Genomic DNA, 20863 nt, shown 5'->3' with positions numbered 1-20863 from the left:
CCTTCTCAGGAAGTGGAGTCTCGTCTGCGCCTTCTTGACCAGCGCACAGACGTAACCTAAAAGGGACTCGAAAACTCAAAAACGGTATCAAAACGGATATTTATTAAATAAAGTCTAGGGGGGGTGAACAAAAAGAGGAGCCGAGCTCCTACATACAAAAAAAAAAAAAACAGTTTTTTCAAAACAGTGAGATCAAAAAAAGGCAAGAGTTTCAAAAAGCAGCAAAAAGTCAAAAGGTAGCAGGTAGTCAGGGCACAACAGGGGAACTGCAAAGCCGAGTATGCTCGATGGAGGAGTGAGTACTGTCGTCCACCCTCCGATTAAATACGCAGCGCTCCGCCCCAATCCACAGGTGTCGCCACTGATCAGCACTGCGATTCTGTTGAAGGCAATCATGAAGTTAAGGGCCCCAACAAGCAGTGTTAATTTCGTCATCTTTTTTTAATTTAGTCTTAGTCACATTGACGAAAATCAATTTTAGTCTTAGTCATATTTTAGTCATTGCCTTCCCAATTTAGTCTTAGTCTTAGTCAAAATGACGAAAATCAATTTTAGTCATAGTCAAATTTTAGTCATTTTTGTCAATATTTCAAATTTTAGTCATTTTAGTCAATATTGTGGTCTAAAATAAATAACCTACAATGGCTATTGTTATTTCACCAAGTATTACTAATATAGCCTATTGCAGCAAATATTCACCTTGTTACTTGGTCATTTGCCACCAAAACCCAAATCAGTCATTTCAACATCATAGAGCAAAAGAGCATCACACACACACACACTTCCAGGTGCAGGCTGTGCGCTCTCTCTCTCTCTCTCTCTCTCTCTCTCTCTCTCTCTCTCTCTCTCTCTCTCTCTCTCTCTCTCTCTCTCTCTCTCTCGTGCATTAGAAGCTGCTGCATATTATTTGATTTTGAGTTTGATCACGGAGGAAGCTACATGCTCTTCTTCACCTGACCGCGTGACTTAAAGCCTGCAGATTGCCGGCAGTGGGAAGACCAGACATCCCAAGTCTCCATGAAGTTGAAAAGTCTCCCTGATAGTGGCTTCCCGATGACAACGAGTCAGATAAAATATTGCTGATGTTAGACTATGCACGTTAGCGGTTTTTGTTTTCAAAAGATAATGACTCGGGCGGCATGCGTGGAATAGGCTTAAATAGATTTCGAGAGCACACTTCGTATGCCCTGTAAAAGTCCCAGGAAAAATAGGCAGGGGTATGCAGACTGGACGATAGAAGGGACATGCACATACAAATATTTAAACTCTAATGCTGTTTTGTTTGTCGGGGGATTCGAGGCTCGATAAGCATGACCCTGAAAAGAGTTTTTGGAACTTAGGAAGACGCTGCAGACGCATGGAAATGCTGTCGACTTCCTTGGGTCTTTTAGCGTTGCTCTCGACGAGAACAAGTTTCAAATCTCAACAGTTTAAAACTCCTTAGCGATCGCCCACCCATTGATTCTTTTCAAAACAACAGTAGCCGTGCCTCTGTTTAGACTGGCCAACTTTCCCCCTGCTGGCGCGCGCTCCCGCGGTGACTGATTTAAATAAATTCACAAATCCGACCTTCATGATTTGCTTGCGAACTGCCTACTCATATGGTTAAACAACAAATATAGCAAACAATACAAAAAAAAGAACAGACAACGAACGCCGGGCTAAGGCAGCCTAAGTGAAAAGGAGAATAGTGGAAGCTCGATGAGGTTTAACACGACAGTATCAGAGGAGGATTGGCGCGACTGTCATTACTGCAGAAACACATGTCTTCGTCATGGACAAGAGGGTCGTTGAACATGTTTCAAAATGAACACTTCCCTCAACGTCGGCTATTTCTCCTCTTTCTATGGGAATGTTTTAGGACCTAAACTCAACTTAAATGGACTCACTGAACTACTAGGCTACAGAACTACTGACTGAGCCGCGCCTTGCACTGGCTGCCGCAGAGACAAGCGAGGCAACAGGGTGAGCGCAATCAATGAAGTTCAAAACTCGGCATATATTACAATTAGCCTACAATTTGCAAATTAATTATAAATAATTATATTTTTTAATGTCCATTCGTCCATGGCTTGTAAATTTCGTCTCGTCTTAGTCTCCTTGACGAAAATATTATTTTATTTTCGTCATATTTTTATTTGCTGGAGGCAATTTTTAGTGCGTCATCGTCTCGTCATCGTCAAGGGAAAATGGGGCGTTGACGAAATATTTTCGTCATCGTCGTGGTTGACGAAATTAACACTGCCAACAAGACAGGAATTGATGGGGGGGAAAGAAAAAAAACTAAACCTGGCGGTAACATTGGTGTTGGTAGTTCATGACCGGTCATCTGTGATGTGCACTCCCAGGAACTTTGTGCTTTTCACAGACTCTACTGCACTGCCGTTGATGAGTGGGATGTGTGTTGGTTGTTTTTTCCTGAAGTGCACAGTAATTTATTTTTTGTTTACGTTAAGAAGCAGATTGTTCCTCTCCCACCAGGTGATGGGTTGCTGTACCTCCTCTCTGTATGCCGAGTCATCGTTGTCTTTGATGAGGCCCACCGCTGTTGTGTCATCTGCAAATGATGTGATTCGTTTCAAATCTGGCACAGCAGTCGTTGATATGACTTCATCAGTGGAGCGCTTGGGTTAGATGGGCCTTTACCAGTCTCTCAAAGCAATTCATCATGATGGGAGTGAGTGCTATGGGTCTGTAGTCGCTCAGTGATGATGCTGGTTACCTATTTGGTAGTGGTACGATGGTGGTAGCTTTGAAACTTGCTGGTATGGCTTGGCTTGGTGCTTGTGAGGACATCAGTGAGTGAGTCTGCACAGTCTCTGAGCACGCGCTGGGGTATGTTGTCTGGCCTTGCAGCTTTCCTGGGGTTCACCTTGAGTAGGGCCTTCCTCACTGGGTCCAGTTGAAGTGTTGTGCTGTCTGGGTTTACAGGGTTTTTGTGGATTTTTGGGGTGTTATTTTCTTCAAACCGGCTGAAGAAGGTGTTGAGTGAGTTGAGGAAGTCTATTTTGTCCTCACATCGTGTGTGTGTGTGTGTGGGGGGGTGACTGGATGCCTTGCCACAGGCGTCTTGGGTCCTTTGTGTCTGTGAAGTGACTTGATTTTTTTGTTGTTGTCCCTATGCACGCTTGACTGCTCTCACGCCCCGGTGCAAGTTGGCCCAGGCAGACTTGAGGGCCTCCTTGTCCCCAGATTTGAAAGCAACATTGCGTGCCCTCAGGAGCTCACATACCTCCCTGGTGAACCAGGGTTTTTCGTTAGCTCTCTTTGTAATGTCCTTGGTAATGTCCCTGGTGACGGTTACATCTTCCATGCATTTTGTTATGTATCCAGTTACAGAGTCCGTATATTCAGTGAGGTTGATGTCCTGGTTGGTGGTGGCAGCCTCCCTGAAAACAGACCAATCTGTGTGTTCAAAACAGTCCTGTAGAGTTGCTGTGGAGCCCTCATGCCAGGCCCTGATCTGTTTCACAGTTGGCTTGCTTCTCGTCAACAGAGGTCTGTAGGCTGAGATTAGCATAACAGAGAGATGGTCCGATGAATCTAGGTGGGGGTGGGGAGCAGCTCTGAAGGCCTGTGATGTTGGTGTAGACCTGGTCAAGTGTGTTCTCTCCCCTTGTTGCAAAGTTGACACACTTGTGGTAGTGTGACACTACTGTTTTCATTTTGGCCTGATTTAATATCGCCAGCGATTATGCAGACCGCGCCCTGGTGTGTTTTGTAGTGTACTCACAGACTTGTACAGAATGGAGATAGCCTCCTTTGTGTTGGCGCTGGGGGGATGTAAACAGCTGTGATGTTGACTGTATTGAATTCACGTGGCTGCAGTGTTTCCCATACATTGAGGAAACTATGGCGGCCCGCCATAGTTTAAATTTGGCCGCCATAGTTTCCGAAAATGTTAAAAAAAAAAAAAAAAGTTTTTTGTTTTTATTAAACTTTTTTTTTTTAAACGATTTCCGTTTTTGTTAACTTTTCTATAGAGAAAACCACAAGTGCTTGAAAGACAGGGATCAAACGCCTAGTCAAGTTGTTGTAGTTAAATTGGGTTTGGGAGCAATATAAAAAAACCTTCAGAGAAGGGACAGTTGGGATGAGTTTACTAACACTCCCTAGGCTTTGTTTTACAGTTAGGTGACAGGCCTTCATTGACACAGCAGAGGAGACATCGGGCTGCATAGAAATGAATGTGTAATGAATGTGAATATAGACATAAATGTGTAATATGTTGTTCAGCCCTTTTAATGGGAGGAATTTGGAAAAACTGGCCCTGTGACCAGCACCCCTCATGTAGAATGTGTACGCCTATGTGTGTGGGGGAAAAGGCATAGCCTACCCTCTAAGACCCTTTTTGTCTATGCGTTAACAATTTCACAGTGCTCCTAAATTCTTATCTCTGCTCCTATTTTGTTTTATTATTGTTTTCATTACATCGACCCCTGCATGAGGGACGAATGAAACTGTGTTGTAAACAGAAATTATACACTGTACTGCATTTTTTGACAATGACGATGCACTGCTATTATACATGTCATGGGTAAAATCTTATGTAGCCTTATTTCTCAAAATTTAAATGGCTGAAATGTAGGCCCAGGCCTATAGTGTCTCCATGCGCCAATGTCATACTGTAATCATTGTTTTGCCGTTTTGCATTTACGCTGCGTGAATACAACCCCCCCCCCCCCCCTCCCAAAGGCTGAGAAGACACACCCCCCCCCCCCCCGGAAAAAAAATCCCTGCTGCCCCCATAGTTTCCAAAATTTCTGTGGGAAACACTGCGTGGCAGGTAGAATGGACGGCTGTTAAAGGTTAAAAACTCAATGTTCTCTGAGCAGTGACTTGAAATAACTGCAGCGTTTGTATACCCGTTGTTGTTGTTGATATAAATGCACATACCACCTCCTCGAGATTTACCAGTGTTGACGTGGTTTCTGTCCGCGCGGAATGTTGTAAATCCATCCAGTTTAATGGCGCTGTCCGGAACGTTGTTGTGAAGTCACATCTCGGTTAGGATGATGCCGTTGCATTCTCTCACGTTTCTTTGTGGTTAAATCCAGCTTGAGATAGTCCATTTTGTTTTCCAATGACCGGACGTTTGAAAGAAGAATAGATGGTTGTGCTGTTTTGTGAGGGTTTGTTTTCAATCGGTGTGTGATGCCGTCGCGGCGACCTCGCCTTCTCCTCTGGCGTATTCTCAGACTCAACCGCTGCCTCAGCAGCTTCCAGTTTCGGCTGGTGGGGGAGGGGGAGCCCGCTGCCTCGGAGGTTCCGTTGTCTCGGGACATTATTCCAAGACCGAGAAGAGTTTCTCGATCCATGGCGAAGTTAACTCCGGAGATATCCTTTGTGCAGTTGTTGTTTCTAAGTCCCAGTAGTGTACTTGTGTCGTATGTGATTCTCGAAGATGATTTGGATGGTACAGAGAAAGAGGGAGTTTGTAGGAATTTTACTTAGGTGCACTGTGTAATATTTTTTGCTTTTTCTTTCCAGAATTTATGCTGGCCATTCATTTATGTTACCTTTTTCTTGACTACTTACCATCAACATCAAATTGTAAGTATGCATTATGACTGGGAAAATTGCTCTTTTCATACATGAAAAGGAGAATCTTCTCCATGGTCCGCCATTTTGAATTTCCAGAAATGGCCATTTTTAGCTGCAAAACTCACTATACTTTGGTTTAGGGCTGTCACGGTATGAAAATATCACCTCATGGTTATTCTATTATCATGGTTTTCGGTATTATCGCGGTAATTCCTGAAAAGTTGTGTTGAATATGTTTAGAAAGCATTGATAGTCCTACACACACTGAAATAGTTCCAATAAAGTTCTAGGAGTGCTCATTATATTTAAAAATGAAGGTAAAACCATATCAAAATCTCATGTTTAAAGGCACAATACATGAATTACTTCTCATTTTGAACTTATGAGGAGGAAATGGTCACAGTTTGTACTTTTCATTGTAGAAATGAATTAGTTCAGCAGTTCACTCTGATTCCAGCATTGACAATAGGTGTTAGGTTAGGCTACAAAGAGTGCCTCTGTGGCAAAATTAGTAGCCTTGGATGAAAGGTCGGTAAGGCTCACGGTGTTACGGTGTACAGTACGGTTATCCGGTACGGTATGGTATATTTTTTTTAAATTCAAGTGGTAATTGTTTAATTCAAGCGGTTTATTGTCATCACTTTTTACCACAGTTTCACAGTACACCAGTAATCGTGACACCCCTACTTTGGTTATTCTAGTAAATTATAGTTTTTACTTAGTTTATATACATTTACTTGGTAAATATTCATAAAAAGATCAAACTTTCAATGAGCAGGATAGCTGCAATACCTACTCTGGCCAATCTTACACAGTGCACCTTTAAAAATTCTATTAGACACAGTGCAATAAAAAGCAAAAAAACCCTTCACTTTGGACTTCATGTTTCGTCATGCAGAGAGGGAGGTGGGTTCAGACCCGTGGACCCCTGCCAAGTTGCACAGGACAGCAGTGCACAAAGCTTGGCAGCATGGCCGGTTAGCTCAGTTGGTTAGAGCGTGGTGCTAATAACGCCAAGGTCGCGGGTTCGATCCCCGTACTGGCCAATTTCTATGTTTGGCACTCCTCCTCCCATCGTGTCAGACGGATATACATAGCCGACTCTGACACCTGTGCTGAAACCTGACCTGGGGACTCTTGCTTTTCTAATTAGTGAAATGGGCCACTACCACTGATTGGTCACAAGTTTGTCATGTCCACTGCCACAGAAAAGGTCATCGTCCCTGGGTGGGCTCGAACCACCAACCTTTCGGTTAACAGCCGAACGCGCTAACCGATTGCGCCACAGAGACTGCTTGTGGCATTTTTTCTTGTCCTTCAAAAGCTAGTGAATGGGAGTGTCCATTGCCGCCGGCAGTCAGACAACTGTAATAGGGCCTTGCATCTCGGGGCCCCTGTCGCTGGGCGGGTCTGACAGCTGCACAGTTGCCCGGCTAGCTCAGTCGGTAGAGCATGAGACTCTTAATCTCAGGGTCGTGGGTTCGAGCCCCACGTTGGGCGTGAAGTTTTTCCCACAGGAAATGTTCCTCTCTTTACCCCCTTTCCGCCCCTCTTCATCAGAATTGGGCCTCAGGAGGTGTTAAAGACACTCTGTAAGAATTGACCTGGTGTGTCTTGGTGTGTTAGAGGGTGTTGGAGGACGGAGGTACGCATCGGTCTGCTTCAGGTCATTTTCAACATGTTGAGTTGAGGAGCCCATCGGTGGTTGGGTTCCATGACGGACTCTGATTGTTTTTGCTAACTGCAAGCAGTAGTAAACCGACCAGGGATTGTAGTAAATTCACAACCCTTCGGATGTTTCATAAACACATTAACATGTATTTTTATTTACAAAGTTGAGACATCTTTTAGGCCACCAAAGTGCGCATGGTTTTCTTCTGTAGCTAAAAATCCCACAGTGAGAGAAAGAAAGAAAGAGAGAGAGAAAGAAAGAGAAAGTTTTGTGAGTGAGAGACGGAGAGAGAACATTACATTACATTACATTACATTTGGCAGACGCTTTATAACCAAAGCGACTTTCAAAAAGAGGACATAAACAAGCCAACATCACAAGCAAATAGAAAGTGCACAGGAGATATACAGAACAACAAGTGCAGTTGCAAAGAGGGGTTAGGTTTTTTGTTTTTGGTTTTTTTTTTTCATAAAGAGTAAATAACGAGTACACACACACACACACACAAACACACACACGCAAACTAAACTAAACTAGACATCATGTCAGGAGTCTGCCCTGGGGCAAAGCCAGCTCAAGCATTAGTCTAGTAGATACTCTCGAAAGAGGAAGGTCTTTAGTTGTTTCTTGAAGGCTGCAAGAGACGTGCTTAGTCTTGCTGCCTCTGGGAGACCGTTTCACCACTTGGGTACCACAACGGAGAACAGTCTTGACTGGGAGTACCTAGAGCGATTGGATGGCAGAGCCAGACAGCTTGTGCTGGATGAGCGCAGTTCAGTTTGTTGGAAAATTATGAATGTGAGAGGGAGTTTACATATAGACCTTGTTTAGAGACATTGGTAATGCATCTACAATCAAAGTTTCTTCTTGGTGACCTCATGAAAACATGAGGCTACTTCACAGGGCCAGCTGTGAGCTCTGAAATGCAGCAGCTGCAAAGAAACCCCTCCGGCGCCACCCTAGGGGAGTGTCCGTGGTCAACCTCATGGGTTTGGTTTGGGGGGAAAGGCTGCATTCAAGACGGTCAAGGGACAGACGGGACAACTGCTTGGTCATATTTGCAATTTGTGCAAACAGCCTAAGCGGGTTTTGCCCTTGGTTAACCCATTGATGCCTGATGTTGCGTTGCGCAACATTGGCCCTGGCGCCTGGAGCTGCATTATGCAACATTCAGGCTCATTTAGGTTTGTATAGGCTGAGGGCAGCTTTTCTTAAAAAGGGCTCAAGCCTTCAGCACCTTTTTTTGCAGGTGCCTCATGCATCAATGGGTTAAGGTAATTGGTTATGCCGGTGACATGCTTGCTGCAGGACACATGTACAGTATGCACTTTTCAGTCACAAATGCCTTTTCACGCGTATTTTATGTCAACACAGCAACCATTCATGCCACACAGCATGTCTGTGGCTTTAGAAATCAATTAGGCTTTTCATGCACAGATTGGATTCCTACCAACTACTGTCTTTTAGCAGCCAAAATTCAAGGGATCAAAAGCCTAGTCAAGTTGTTGTAGTTAACTCGGGTTTGGGAGCAATAAAAAACCTTGAGAGAAGGGACAGTTGGGATGAGATTACTGACACTCTCCTCAGGCTTTGTTTTACAGTTCATTGACACAGCAGAGGAGACATCGGGCTGCATATAGAAATTAATGTGTAATGAATGTGTATAGACATAAATGTGTAATATGTTGTTCAGCCCTTTTACCCTTTTATGGGAGGAATTTTGAAAAACTGACCCTGTGACCAGCACCCCTCATGTAGAATGTGTACGCCTATGTGTGTTGGGGAAAAGATAGCCTACTCTCTTAGACCATTTTTGTCTTTGCGTTAACAATTTCACAGTGTTCCTAAATTCTTATCTGTGCTCCTATTTCTTAAAAAAAAAAATTGGATAGCCCCCTGCATGAGGGACGAATGAAAAGTGTGTTGCAAACAGAAATGATTCACTGTACTGCATGTTTTATATAAATGACAATGTAGCAGGGCTTGACACTGGCACCTGGCAACCGGCCAAATGCTGGTAAAACTTGGCTGTGGCTGGTAACACTTTCAGTGTCTAGCCAATTTGGCAGGTAGCTTATCCTATGGTATGACATATCAAAATACCGTATATTCTGCACTTTTGTAACGCCGCATTATGTAATAACGGTGCGATATGTAATAATGTAACAAATTATTACATAATGCGGTGACAATTGCCGCATTGTGTAATAATTTACGCATTTCGTAATAAATTTCTTGAACGCATTTCGTAATAACTTTTTTCTCATCTTGTAATAAATTATTACAAAATGCGAAATTTATTACGAAATGCGGCCGCAACTTTTTTTTTTTGATGGAAATGTAATAACATGGTGCATTATGTAATAAACTATATGGATATGTATTTTCTGCACTTGGATTCACTAGGCACAACACACACACATAGTCTCAGTGACATGGTAGTCACTGCCCTCTCTCTCTCTCATTCTTCTCAGTTCTCAAACTGCTCGAGAGTCGCGAATGATGCGGTTAAAACCGTTAAGAAATCATTTCACAACGTGTTGCGTGCAAAGAGGCCAGCGAATGTCTCGCACTTTCTGCTTCATTACACCAATTTACAGCGACATTAAATATGGAGAGAGAGAGAGAGAGAGAGAGAGAGAGAGAGAGAGAGAGAGAGAGAGAGAGAGAGAGAGAGAGAGAGAGAGAGAGAGAGAGAGAGAGAGAGAGAGAGAGAGAGAGAGAGAGAGAGAGAGAGAGAGCGCACACGGAGACAAACCTGGCCCATATTGATCTTAAGCCCCATCTTGGCTCTTTGGAAATATTCTTACCATTACAAAGGCTATTTTAATATTTTCCCCCAAACAACATGAATCAAACCCCAGGAAAAGACCAACCATTATAAGTGACTCGTGGGGAGCTGTCCATGCTGGTGGTGCTTAATTTTTCCCGATATTTGCCCGTGGAGTAGCCTAGTGAGTCTTTCATGTCTGCCTACATGACCTTGCGCGCCAGGGTCTGACCATGGTGCTTTTTGCTTTTTAGCACCTGAGAAAAATGCCACTCTTGTTAAAAATTACATAGGTATGCTTACGTCCTATTCAATTCAATTTCAATCCACTGTTCAGTAGGCCTATTAGGCTGCAATCAAATTCAATAGCCTATGCTCATCCACATGCACGCGAAAAACAATAACCCAAGTGGCGGGACTAATTCGATTATATTCCTTCCAAAAATGTCCGAACGTCACAAAAATCAGTTATTTGCATTGTCCGTAATTATACCAAACAAAAAGGTATCAATAGAAGAAATCAAGTCTTCAGTTTCGATAATCCACGTTACAAATCCTCAACAACAGCAAGCCATTCCTTCTCTGCTATGAGGCAGGCAACGGAACAAGTGCAGACAGTAGGCTATATGACCACGTTGATGCTGCACGGCTTGAAAGGATTCTGTCTAAATTAAATATCTTGGATAGCCTATATAGACCTAGGCCTAACTAGATTTGTTGCAATACAGATTCATTTTCTATAGCCAGAAGCGTTCCGTTGGACTGACGAAACCGAACACGATCAAGTTTGCAACTTCTTTCCCTCATGCGCTGTCCGTCAGCACCACCTGTCATTGGACGTCCGATTAGCTTTCATTACGTGCTGAGGGAAAAACTCTCGCCATTAGGCCTATGTGCTGTTGCACTGTTGTGAGGGATATCACCAAATAATTTAGATAAAAGTCAGAACATTATTTTGGCAATGAAAGGCACACAGGTGGCTAGAAGCTCAAGCAGTCTTCAGTCTGTTCCTTTAAGTTTGTTGGGTGCTCTTGGATATCGGGTATCAGTTCATGTAGAGAGAAGAGTTCACCCAGGCACTCCAAAATAAGGTGTCCAAACGGGAAGTTACATTAAAAAGCCTTAAATGGTACTGGGCTGGGGTTACATTAAAAAGCCGACATGTTTCGACCTCACCAGGTCTTCATCAGGGCTACGTTCACCATTGAAAAGAAAGGCCTCCCTTAAATAGTGACATCACCACATGTGACCCATTACGCACTACACACATTTGCGCACACCAGAGAAAACAAAGATTAAAAAATAGCCTGGGGTAATAAGTGATGCCACAGAAAAAAATGACCAGAAGTACAAATAAGCATCACAAAAAAACAAGTAAAATCAATATCCTCATTTAGACCAGGATAGCGCATGGCATCCAGTTGGTGTATCCAAATAGTCTCCCTCTGATTAAGTCTTTTTAGCCTGTCCCCACCCCTCGGAAGAGGTTTGATATGTTCGACGCCCTGTATGCGCAGCAGAGAATCATTTTTACCATGGTATTCATTGAAATGTTTCGCCATGGGATAGTCAAAATTGCCCACTCTGATAGCATATTTATGTTCTGCTAGCCTATCTCGCATGCGCCTTTTTGTGCGTCCGATATAAAAGAACCCTTCAGCGCAAGGACAAGTTAGGCGGTATATGACAAATGTTGAATTGCAATTAATGAAATCTCTCTGTCCGTATTCTCTCGTGGTTTTAGTATCCACAAAAGATTAAGTGAAAGATTAAGGCGTATCTGTGATTTCGAAAATGATTTTCACGAGCAGGCCGAGCTGATGGAGAAAAGATTCAGTGATAGAACCTATCACCCTGAAGCCATCCAAAACGCATACAGTGAAGCGCGCTCCCTACAACGCAACACGTTATTGACCAACAAGAAACATCATCGCCACCAGCAGTCCCGTCCTTTTTTGTTACGACATATAGTAGGCTACACAAGCGACGCGGATCAGGCAAATTATTAAGAACAATTGGTCCATTATTGAAAGTGATGCACGTGTTCCCAGAACCACCCATGGTGTCTTTAAAGAGTGCACCCAGCCTAGGAGATAAATTAATGCGCTCTCACCTACAGGTGAAAAAGAGAGAAACCTGGCTGCGTAAACCCATTGGCACCTATAGATGTATGAAGTGCCCTCACTGCCCAAATGTTTCACAAGCCAAATCTTTTGTGGATACTAAAACCACGAGAGAATACGGACAGAGAGATTTCATTAATTGCAATTCAACATTTGTCATATACCGCCTAACTTGTCCTTGCGCTGAAGGGTTCTTTTATATCGGACGCACAAAAAGGCGCATGCGAGATAGGCTAGCAGAACATAAATATGCTATCAGAGTGGGCAATTTTGACTATCCCATGGCGAAACATTTCAATGAATACCATGGTAAAAATGATTCTCTGCTGCGCATACAGGGCGTCGAACATATCAAACCTCTTCCGAGGGGTGGGGACAGGCTAAAAAGACTTAATCAGAGGAAGACTTTTTGGATACACCAACTGGATGCCATGCGCTATCCTGGTCTAAATGAGGATATTGATTTTACTTGTTTTTTTGTGATGCTTATTTGTACTTCTGGTCATTTTTTTCTGTGGCATCACTTATTACCCCAGGCTATTTTTTAATCTTTGTTTTCTCTGGTGTGCGCAAATGTGTGTAGTGCGTAATGGGTCACATGTGGTGATGTCACTATTTAAGGGAGGCCTTTCTTTTCAATGGTGAACGTAGCCCTGATGAAGACCTGGTGAGGTCGAAACATGTCGGCTTTTTAATGTAACCCCAGCCCAGTACCATTTAAGGCTTTTTAATGTAACTTCCCGTTTGGACACCTTATTTTGGAGTGCCTGGGTGAACTCTTCTCTCTACATGAACTGATACCCGATATCCAAGAGCACCCAACAAACTTAAAGGAACAGACTGAAGACTGCTTGAGCTTCTAGCCACCTGTGTGCCTTTCATTGCCAAAATAATGTTCTGACTTTTATCTAAATTATTTGGTGATATCCCTCACAACAGTGCAACAGCACATAGGCCTAATGGCGAGAGTTTTTCCCTCAGCACGTAATGAAAGCTAATCGGACGTCCAATGACAGGTGGTGCTGACGGACAGCGCATGAGGGAAAGAAGTTGCAAACTTGATCGTGTTCGGTTTCGTCAGTCCAACGGAACGCTTCTGGCTATAGAAAATGAATCTGTATTGCAACAAATCTAGTTAGGCCTAGGTCTATATAGGCTATCCAAGATATTTAATTTAGACAGAATCCTTTCAAGCCGTGCAGCATCAACGTGGTCATATAGCCTACTGTCTGCACTTGTTCCGTTGCCTGCCTCATAGCAGAGAAGGAATGGCTTGCTGTTGTTGAGGATTTGTAACGTGGATTATCGAAACTGAAGACTTGATTTCTTCTATTGATACCTTTTTGTTTGGTATAATTACGGACAATGCAAATAACTGATTTTTGTGACGTTCGGACATTTTTGGAAGGAATATAATCGAATTAGTCCCGCCACTTGGGTTATTGTTTTTCGCGTGCATGTGGATGAGCATAGGCTATTGAATTTGATTGCAGCCTAATAGGCCTACTGAACAGTGGATTGAAATTGAATTGAATAGGACGTAAGCATACCTATGTAATTTTTAACAAGAGTGGCATTTTTCTCAGGTGCTAAAAAGCAAAAAGCACCATGGTCAGACCCTGGCGCGCAAGGTCATGTAGGCAGACATGAAAGACTCACTAGGCTACTCCACGGGCAAATATCGGGAAAAATTAAGCACCACCAGCATGGACAGCTCCCCACGAGTCACTTATAATGGTTGGTCTTTTCCTGGGGTTTGATTCATGTTGTTTGGGGGAAAATATTAAAATAGCCTTTGTAATGGTAAGAATATTTCCAAAGAGCCAAGATGGGGCTTAAGATCAATATGGGCCAGGTTTGTCTCCGTGTGCGCGCTCTCGCGCTCTCTCTCTCTCGCGCGCTCTCTCTCTCTCTCTCTCTCTCTCTCTCTCTCTCTCTCTCTCTCTCTCTCCATATTTAATGTCGCTGTAAATTGGTGTAATGAAGCAGAAAGTGCGAGACATTCGCTGGCCTCTTTGCACGCAACACGTTGTGAAATGATTTCTTAACGGTTTTAACCGCATCATTCGCGACTCTCGAGCAGTTTGAGAACTGAGAAGAATGAGAGAGAGAGAGGGCAGTGACTACCATGTCACTGAGACTATGTGTGTGTGTTGTGCACATATCCATATAGTTTATTACATAATGCACCATGTTATTACATTTCCATCAAAAAAAAAAAGTTGCGGCCGCATTTCGTAATAAATTTCGCATTTTGTAATAATTTATTACAAGATGAGAAAAAAGTTATTACGAAATGCGTTCAAGAAATGTATTACGAAATGCGTAAATTATTACACAATGCGGCAATTGTCACCGCATTATGTAATAATTTGTTACATTATTACATATTGCACCGTTATTACATAATGCGGCGTTATAACTTTTCACTTTGTATATCAATTGTTTGACTTAAAGGTCAAGAAAAAGCTCAGGTACTCAGTTTGTATTTGTTTGTTTTATTTCCATGTGGAAAACCATGCACTCATCTTCCTTCTTTAAGCACCTCATCTTCTGAGGTTAGATGTACAGCGTCATGATTAAAAAAAAAAATCTAATTTGTGGCTAGTACAATAGCTGGATGGCTAGTGACTCGGGAAAACTACTAGCCACTAAAAAGTTAATGTCAAGCCCTGCAATGTAGGCCTACCTCTATACATACCTATGTCATGGGTGAATTATTATGTAATTTCTCAAAACATGAATGGCTGAAATGTAGGCCTATAGTTTCTCGATGCGCCAATGTCATACTTTACCCATTGTTTTGCCATTTCGCATTTACACCGCATGAATCCCCCCGCCCATTGGCCCGCGTGAAATTCAAAAAAAAAATCCCTGCTGCCCCCATAGTTTCCAAAAATTCTGTGGGAAACACTGTCTGGTTTTTTTGACAATGCTCTGAGAAGTGCAGGCAAGATGGCAACTCCCGCATTGAGCGTGGAGTTGTCTACTTTAGATTTCATTGCACGCAGAGGGGAGAGTGAATGCTGTGTGTCTTTTTAACCGCGCGTCTTTTGAAAGGGTCTGTTCAGCGCGGCCGCTTGACAGAGACCGCGCTTTTCAGTTCATTCAGTAGATGTCTCCTTGTTTAGTTTTTGGAACTTAGGATGTCTGTAACGTCCACGAAGACAATGTCCACGTGAAAACGCCAAACGCCCACAAACCGCTGTTCTGTCTACTTATCACAGCGGTGTTAAAAAGTCCTCCATAAAATCCCAAACCAACATCACTTCAAATAGGTGACATCAAGCATGCACACATGAAATAACACTTCAGGGAGGGAGAAAATTGCTCTGCACTCATATTAAAGTGAAAAGGGGAATCTGTCCAGGAAGAATTGTAGCCCAGATTGCCTTTTTCCTCATGAAAGAAAAACCAAGAGGGCACATAAATAACAGTCTTCATTTTTTATCACAAACTTGATGCTACAGTGTGGTCTCCCTTTGTGATCAAAAACAGGCGTAATCAGTAGGCCTAAATAAGGTCTGTATGAGGTTGTTATTCACCTCTGATTCACCTTTCATTATTGATGTATATTCATGCAAATACATTCTCATATTGTGTTAAAATTACATTTCTAACAGCTCTATTTTCGAATTTTCTCGGGGGAGAAACCCCCCAACCCCCGGTAGGTAGATCATTTTCACACACCACTTCAATAAGTAGCTCACATGTTGAAAAAGTCTGAGCACCCCTGGCTTAAAGGGTACATGGGCTATAGGTACGCTTACCTAGGGTTGGGTACCGAAATTCGGTGTTAGTATGGCACCGGGGCAGATATTAACGGTAGTAAACAGACCGAAATACCGTATTGGCCCGAATATAAGACAGTCCTGAATATAAGACAACCCCCAGTACGCACCTACAGCCGCCTGCACCTGCCTGTTCTAAGTGTGACTAGGGCTGTCCTAAACGATTATTTTTCTCCCGATTAATCTATCAACTATTTTTTTTCGAATAGTCGATTAGTCAAACGATTAATTTTTCAAGTACTCTGGCACTTTAATCTTCAAGGAATTTGGGGGAAAAAACAAAGAAAGTTTGAAAATTAGGTCCCTGAGTTCACAATGAGCTTTAAATCATGATAAGCCTTAGTAGCTTATTTACTCCGAAATACAACTTCCAATTCATACGTGCTGGGCAATTTTAGGTTTCAATGAAGTAATAAAGCATTAGAAAAGTAAGTAAAAAAGCATTAAATTAAATGAAACGATCAGTCGACTATGAAAATTCTTGCAGACTAATTTTTATACATATACATGCATACAACAACCAAAAACCTATGCCGGGTCAATTTTGACCCGAACACCACAGATGTAACTTTTTTTTTTTTTAGACCTTTAAAATGTACTGAAATGATCAAACATATTTTTTTGTGTTGAAATGATTGTGACTGAGGAGATGAAGCCTCATTCCAGGACAATAAAGGAAATTGTGGGTTTTTTTTACAATTAAACTTGAAAACGGGTCAAAATGACCTGAACAAAATTTTGTATTAAGCCACTGTCATGTGCTTCAGGGACGATATGGAGCTTCAAACTATTTTTTAAAATAAAATTACAGCGTGACTTATTTCATTGCCTACTACTCGAGTAGCCCGCGGAGTCGCTGCTCAGCACTCATCACCTGCTTTCCCTTTGCGCAGCCTGTGTGTGTGGAAATGGCAGCTTAACAATGGGCGCTCACTTGAAGGCTTGCTTTGCCTAAACCACTACTGACTGAGTGGGTGTTTGTGTTTTTTTTCCCAATCAATCAACAGTGTTATGTAATGTCTGAATAAATACTATGAAGAGGTACACATAAGGTGACTATTTGCACCAATACGCAAGTCATACCGTGCACCATTGACCAATGTCGCTTGCTTTTTTTATAATTATTTTCATTACGATGCTGTCATGGTGCTTGTCTTAAATGAAGATGTTTTGACAGTTGTGTTTTTATTGCGCACCTTAAACTTGGGCCTACCAGTTGCAGATGTGTTTTTTAGCCAGCATGAACGCTTTTCTTGTAGGATAGTCTATCCCCATGCAACTAAAATCTTAATGGAGTATAGCAGGAGCATCACAGTCTATCACATGATCTGTTTATTTGTATATCTATATATCTATCTATTGTTATGGATGTATCAATACCGATTTGAGATGCTACAGTAGTCCTCATACAGGCTTGTCTCTTGCTGCCATCTGTCTAAATGGCTCTTGCTCTGATAGGCCTATAGAATCTTGGGTCTCCAGTTCAAAACGCCCCCACGGTGACATCATGCACTCCTTTATGGGAGAAAAATAACTTTTTCATATAATATTGTGTTTTCTGGTACCCAACACAAACAAATATTATGGAAAATAGTTAAAATGTATATTACTAACAAGAAAGTGGTAGAAATCCATTATAATTTAACCTGCACCCCCACCTTTTAAGTTTTACTGCAAGCTAACCTTATTCATTGTTTCATATGAGAAGAATATAAAGTTGTCCCATTAATCATATGAGGTTATACTTGCAAGGATTGAAGGGTGCCACCTTTACATTTCCAACAGCTACAGACACATTCATAATCACAGAAGTTTCAGCAATAGATTCAATCAGTGTAGCTAAGCAAGGGATCCAATAAACATGACTTCTTTGGACTATAGTGTCCTACATATACACAATAGGTGACATTAGACATATTCTTAATTTGAATATTCTTAATTAACATCTTCATCCATATACATAGTTTTTTGTGTCAAAATATGTTCCTCATTATGTGTACACAATCTATGAAATTATTTTAATGAAACCTTTTGCATATAAGTTAACCATAGTTTATACCATTATTATACCATTTGTAAACATTAAATTGATCTTAATGCTAATATGACTCAGATATCTTCAATGATTATGGGAGGTATTGCAACCTCAGAAGGATCAGTTCTGGATTTATTGGCCTGGGATATTGCCACTTATTTGTGATGTGTACTGTTGTACAGCTGTGTGTAATATACCTTCCTGCAAACAGTTGTCTGACAGAAGTCTGATTTTAAAAATGTATTCTTTTAAAAAATGTAAATCCAAAGATGTCTTAAACTCGTCTTTCAAATTGGCAGACATGGAGAAACTACCAATTCACGAATGAACAGTGTAAATTTCCAAATTATGGTGAATAAGTAGGGATTGATGGTAGTGGTAAATACTTATGAGAAAGATAACATTTGTGAATGGGAAGCATACAATCTGGAAATAGTTTACTAAAGCATTATATTCTCTACCTTGGATGTGTTCACTCCTGTGTGACAAAAAAAAACTCTGTGCCCCGTGTGAGGCTCGAACTCACGACCTTCAGATTATGAGACTGACGCGCTGCCTACTGCGCCAACGAGGCTGGCTGGCTTCTGTGCTCTGTAAATTCTATTTTATGCGTGGCGGCCACGTGGTGTCAAATTTCATCTGCAGCTGAGTCTCACACACTCTGGCCACATGGTGTCAGTGCTGAGTAGCATGTAGTCGTGGCCGAGTGGTTAAGGCGATGGACTAGAAATCCATTGGGGTCTCCCCGCGCAGGTTCGAATCCTGCCGACTACGCATCTCTATTGCTCCGTAAATGCCTAAGTTTATGTGGAGTGTGGTGAGGTCAGTTGAGTTGAACTATTGCTCTAGTTGTAACTCATTTAGATGCTAATGCACTTTAAGACTTTGCAGTAGAGCAACAAGCCAAGGCAATTATGTGACTCAATGGGCCCTGTGTTTATTCTGTCTGTCTGAGAGAGAGAGAGAGAGAGAGAGAGAGAGAGAGAGAGAGAGAGAGAGAGAGAGAGAGAGAGAGAGAGAGAGAGAGAGAGAGAGAGAGAGAGAGAGAGAGAGAGAGAGAGAGAGAGAGAATTTTACAGAAGCTCTGTTAAGCCTAGTATGAACTTTCACACAGTCCGTGACACACCTAGCAACAAAGGCAAATAAGCATAAACAGTCTCATATGCTCATGGTCACAGGGACACTGGGACAGGGCCATGGCTGTTGCTCATTGATCCTTATTATGGGCTTATCCCAGTTATCGATAGATACAATGTAGAAGCCAATCACTTTTAATGCAAAAAGTGCACAGACCAGAAGGGGCTTTGGAGCATTGACAGTGTTTTGAGAATATAGTCTGATGAGAGTAGGTGTGTACACACACACACAGGTTGACAGTAGTGGATGTGTGCACGTGCACACACACTCACACACACCACATCACCCTCTACACTGTAGACTGAGCTGGTAGTTGGAGGTAATCTGATTGAGGTCCGCTGATCCGTAATGTGATCTGCCGTTGTTGTGATCCAGAGTTGTTTGTTCCAAGTCAGCACCAGCCCAGATCTGGTGCACCAGAGCTCAAACATAGCAGAGCCAAGAGTAGAGGTAGGGCCACGTGTCCAGGGACAGCAGTTAGCTGTCTGGAACAGCAACTTGTGTTGAACATTGTGCTAGTGTCCCAGGACGGTGTCTTGGTGTAGTGTTCTGGGGCAGCACCTGGGTGTTTTGGGACAGCAACTGGGTGTCCTGGAATGGGTACTGCTGGTCCCTAGACAGTAACCTGGAGGGCAGAGGAAAGCACACAGGTCTGGAGAAACTGCTGCCTGGAACGATTTTTCTCTGATGCACAATAGCATTGGTAGTAGGGCTGCACAATTAATCGAATTTTAATCAAAATCGCGATTTTGGCCGCCACGATCATAAAACATGAAAATCGCGATTTTATGTGAGGAAATTCAGTGTTCCATCTAAGGTGCGCGCACCTGCAGACTTGTGCACTACTCGCACGATCTCAGCACAAAGACATTTCAGCCAATAGTAATATTGTTGACAACTGTCTCTGGGTGGAGGATAAGTCTGTGAACCAATAAGCAGACAATACTGAGAGGGGGCGGGCGGCAGCATTTTGGCAGGCTGGCTGGGAGTCGGAGACGGAAATCTCCGTGTCAGTGCACTCACTGCTGGGCAGTGGAGGGGAGTTGTTTCATCCTAATGGTGGATATATATGAGGAATTCAAACATTAAACCAGCCATTGCATGATGCTGGAGTCTCTGGAGGTGTTTTGAAACTATGTGCTTTGACCAGCAACTGTTTGTGATTATGGAAAACCAAGAGAAATAGCTTTAATTCTGGTCTAAAAAAATCGCTAGTTAGCATGCTAACACAAACGAAATAAGCTAAGTAATGTTGTCTACAACAATTAGAGTGGCTGTTACTCACTACTCAAATATCTACACGCAGGTTGGTGTTATTATAACACCAACCTGCGTGTAGATATCATAGCTGTTTTGGTGGACAAGTAATGTAAAGTTACACTGGTGCAGTGAGTTAAATTACAATGAGTGAAATTCAACACAATTTGTAGCTGCCATAGTTGCTTCTGCTTCCTACATTCTCAAATGTGTTAGCTTGCTAGCTTGACAAATGCACTGCAGTCCAAATTTGCAGAACCTAACAGAACCCTAGGCAATAATACACATCATGAAGCTATGTTTTATTTAAATGGTTATGTTTTCATGCCAAGTCATGAAGTATTACTTTACAGACCAGAGCATATGCATATTATTAAATTCAAAAGTGACAGCTCTTCAGCACAGCACAGCCCTTTGATTTCTCAACTCACTCTCTCTTTTCCTAGTTAAAACACAGAGATAACCTCCTTCTAACTCTCCTAGTGCACTACCTCCAGTCCAGAATTGAAATTAGCTGGGAATCATACAATAGAC

The 20863-nt window shown here is 42.3% G+C and overlaps 5 non-coding genes across 5 annotated transcripts; 3 read left to right on the top strand and 2 right to left on the bottom strand.

The window, feature by feature from the left end:
* Nucleotides 1-6516: 6516 nt before the first annotated feature.
* trnai-aau (transfer RNA isoleucine (anticodon AAU)) lies at nucleotides 6517-6590 on the top strand. The gene has a single exon. It is a non-coding gene; the product is annotated as a tRNA-Ile (tRNA).
* Nucleotides 6591-6762: 172 nt separating this feature from the next.
* Nucleotides 6763-6836, bottom strand: trnan-guu (transfer RNA asparagine (anticodon GUU)). The gene has a single exon. It is a non-coding gene; the product is annotated as a tRNA-Asn (tRNA).
* Nucleotides 6837-6971: 135 nt separating this feature from the next.
* Nucleotides 6972-7044, top strand: trnak-cuu (transfer RNA lysine (anticodon CUU)). Its single transcript has one exon. It is a non-coding gene; the product is annotated as a tRNA-Lys (tRNA).
* An 11392-nt stretch (nucleotides 7045-18436) lies between these two features.
* On the bottom strand, nucleotides 18437-18509 carry trnam-cau (transfer RNA methionine (anticodon CAU)). Its single transcript has one exon. It is a non-coding gene; the product is annotated as a tRNA-Met (tRNA).
* Nucleotides 18510-18627: 118 nt separating this feature from the next.
* trnas-aga (transfer RNA serine (anticodon AGA)) lies at nucleotides 18628-18709 on the top strand. Its single transcript has one exon. It is a non-coding gene; the product is annotated as a tRNA-Ser (tRNA).
* The last annotated feature ends 2154 nt before the right edge of the window (nucleotides 18710-20863 follow it).

Source organism: Engraulis encrasicolus, chromosome 5 (genome assembly GCF_034702125.1).
Source record: "Engraulis encrasicolus isolate BLACKSEA-1 chromosome 5, IST_EnEncr_1.0, whole genome shotgun sequence".
NCBI classification, from domain to species: Eukaryota; Metazoa; Chordata; class Actinopteri; order Clupeiformes; family Engraulidae; genus Engraulis; species Engraulis encrasicolus.
This window is presented reverse-complemented; position numbering and strand designations above follow the sequence as displayed.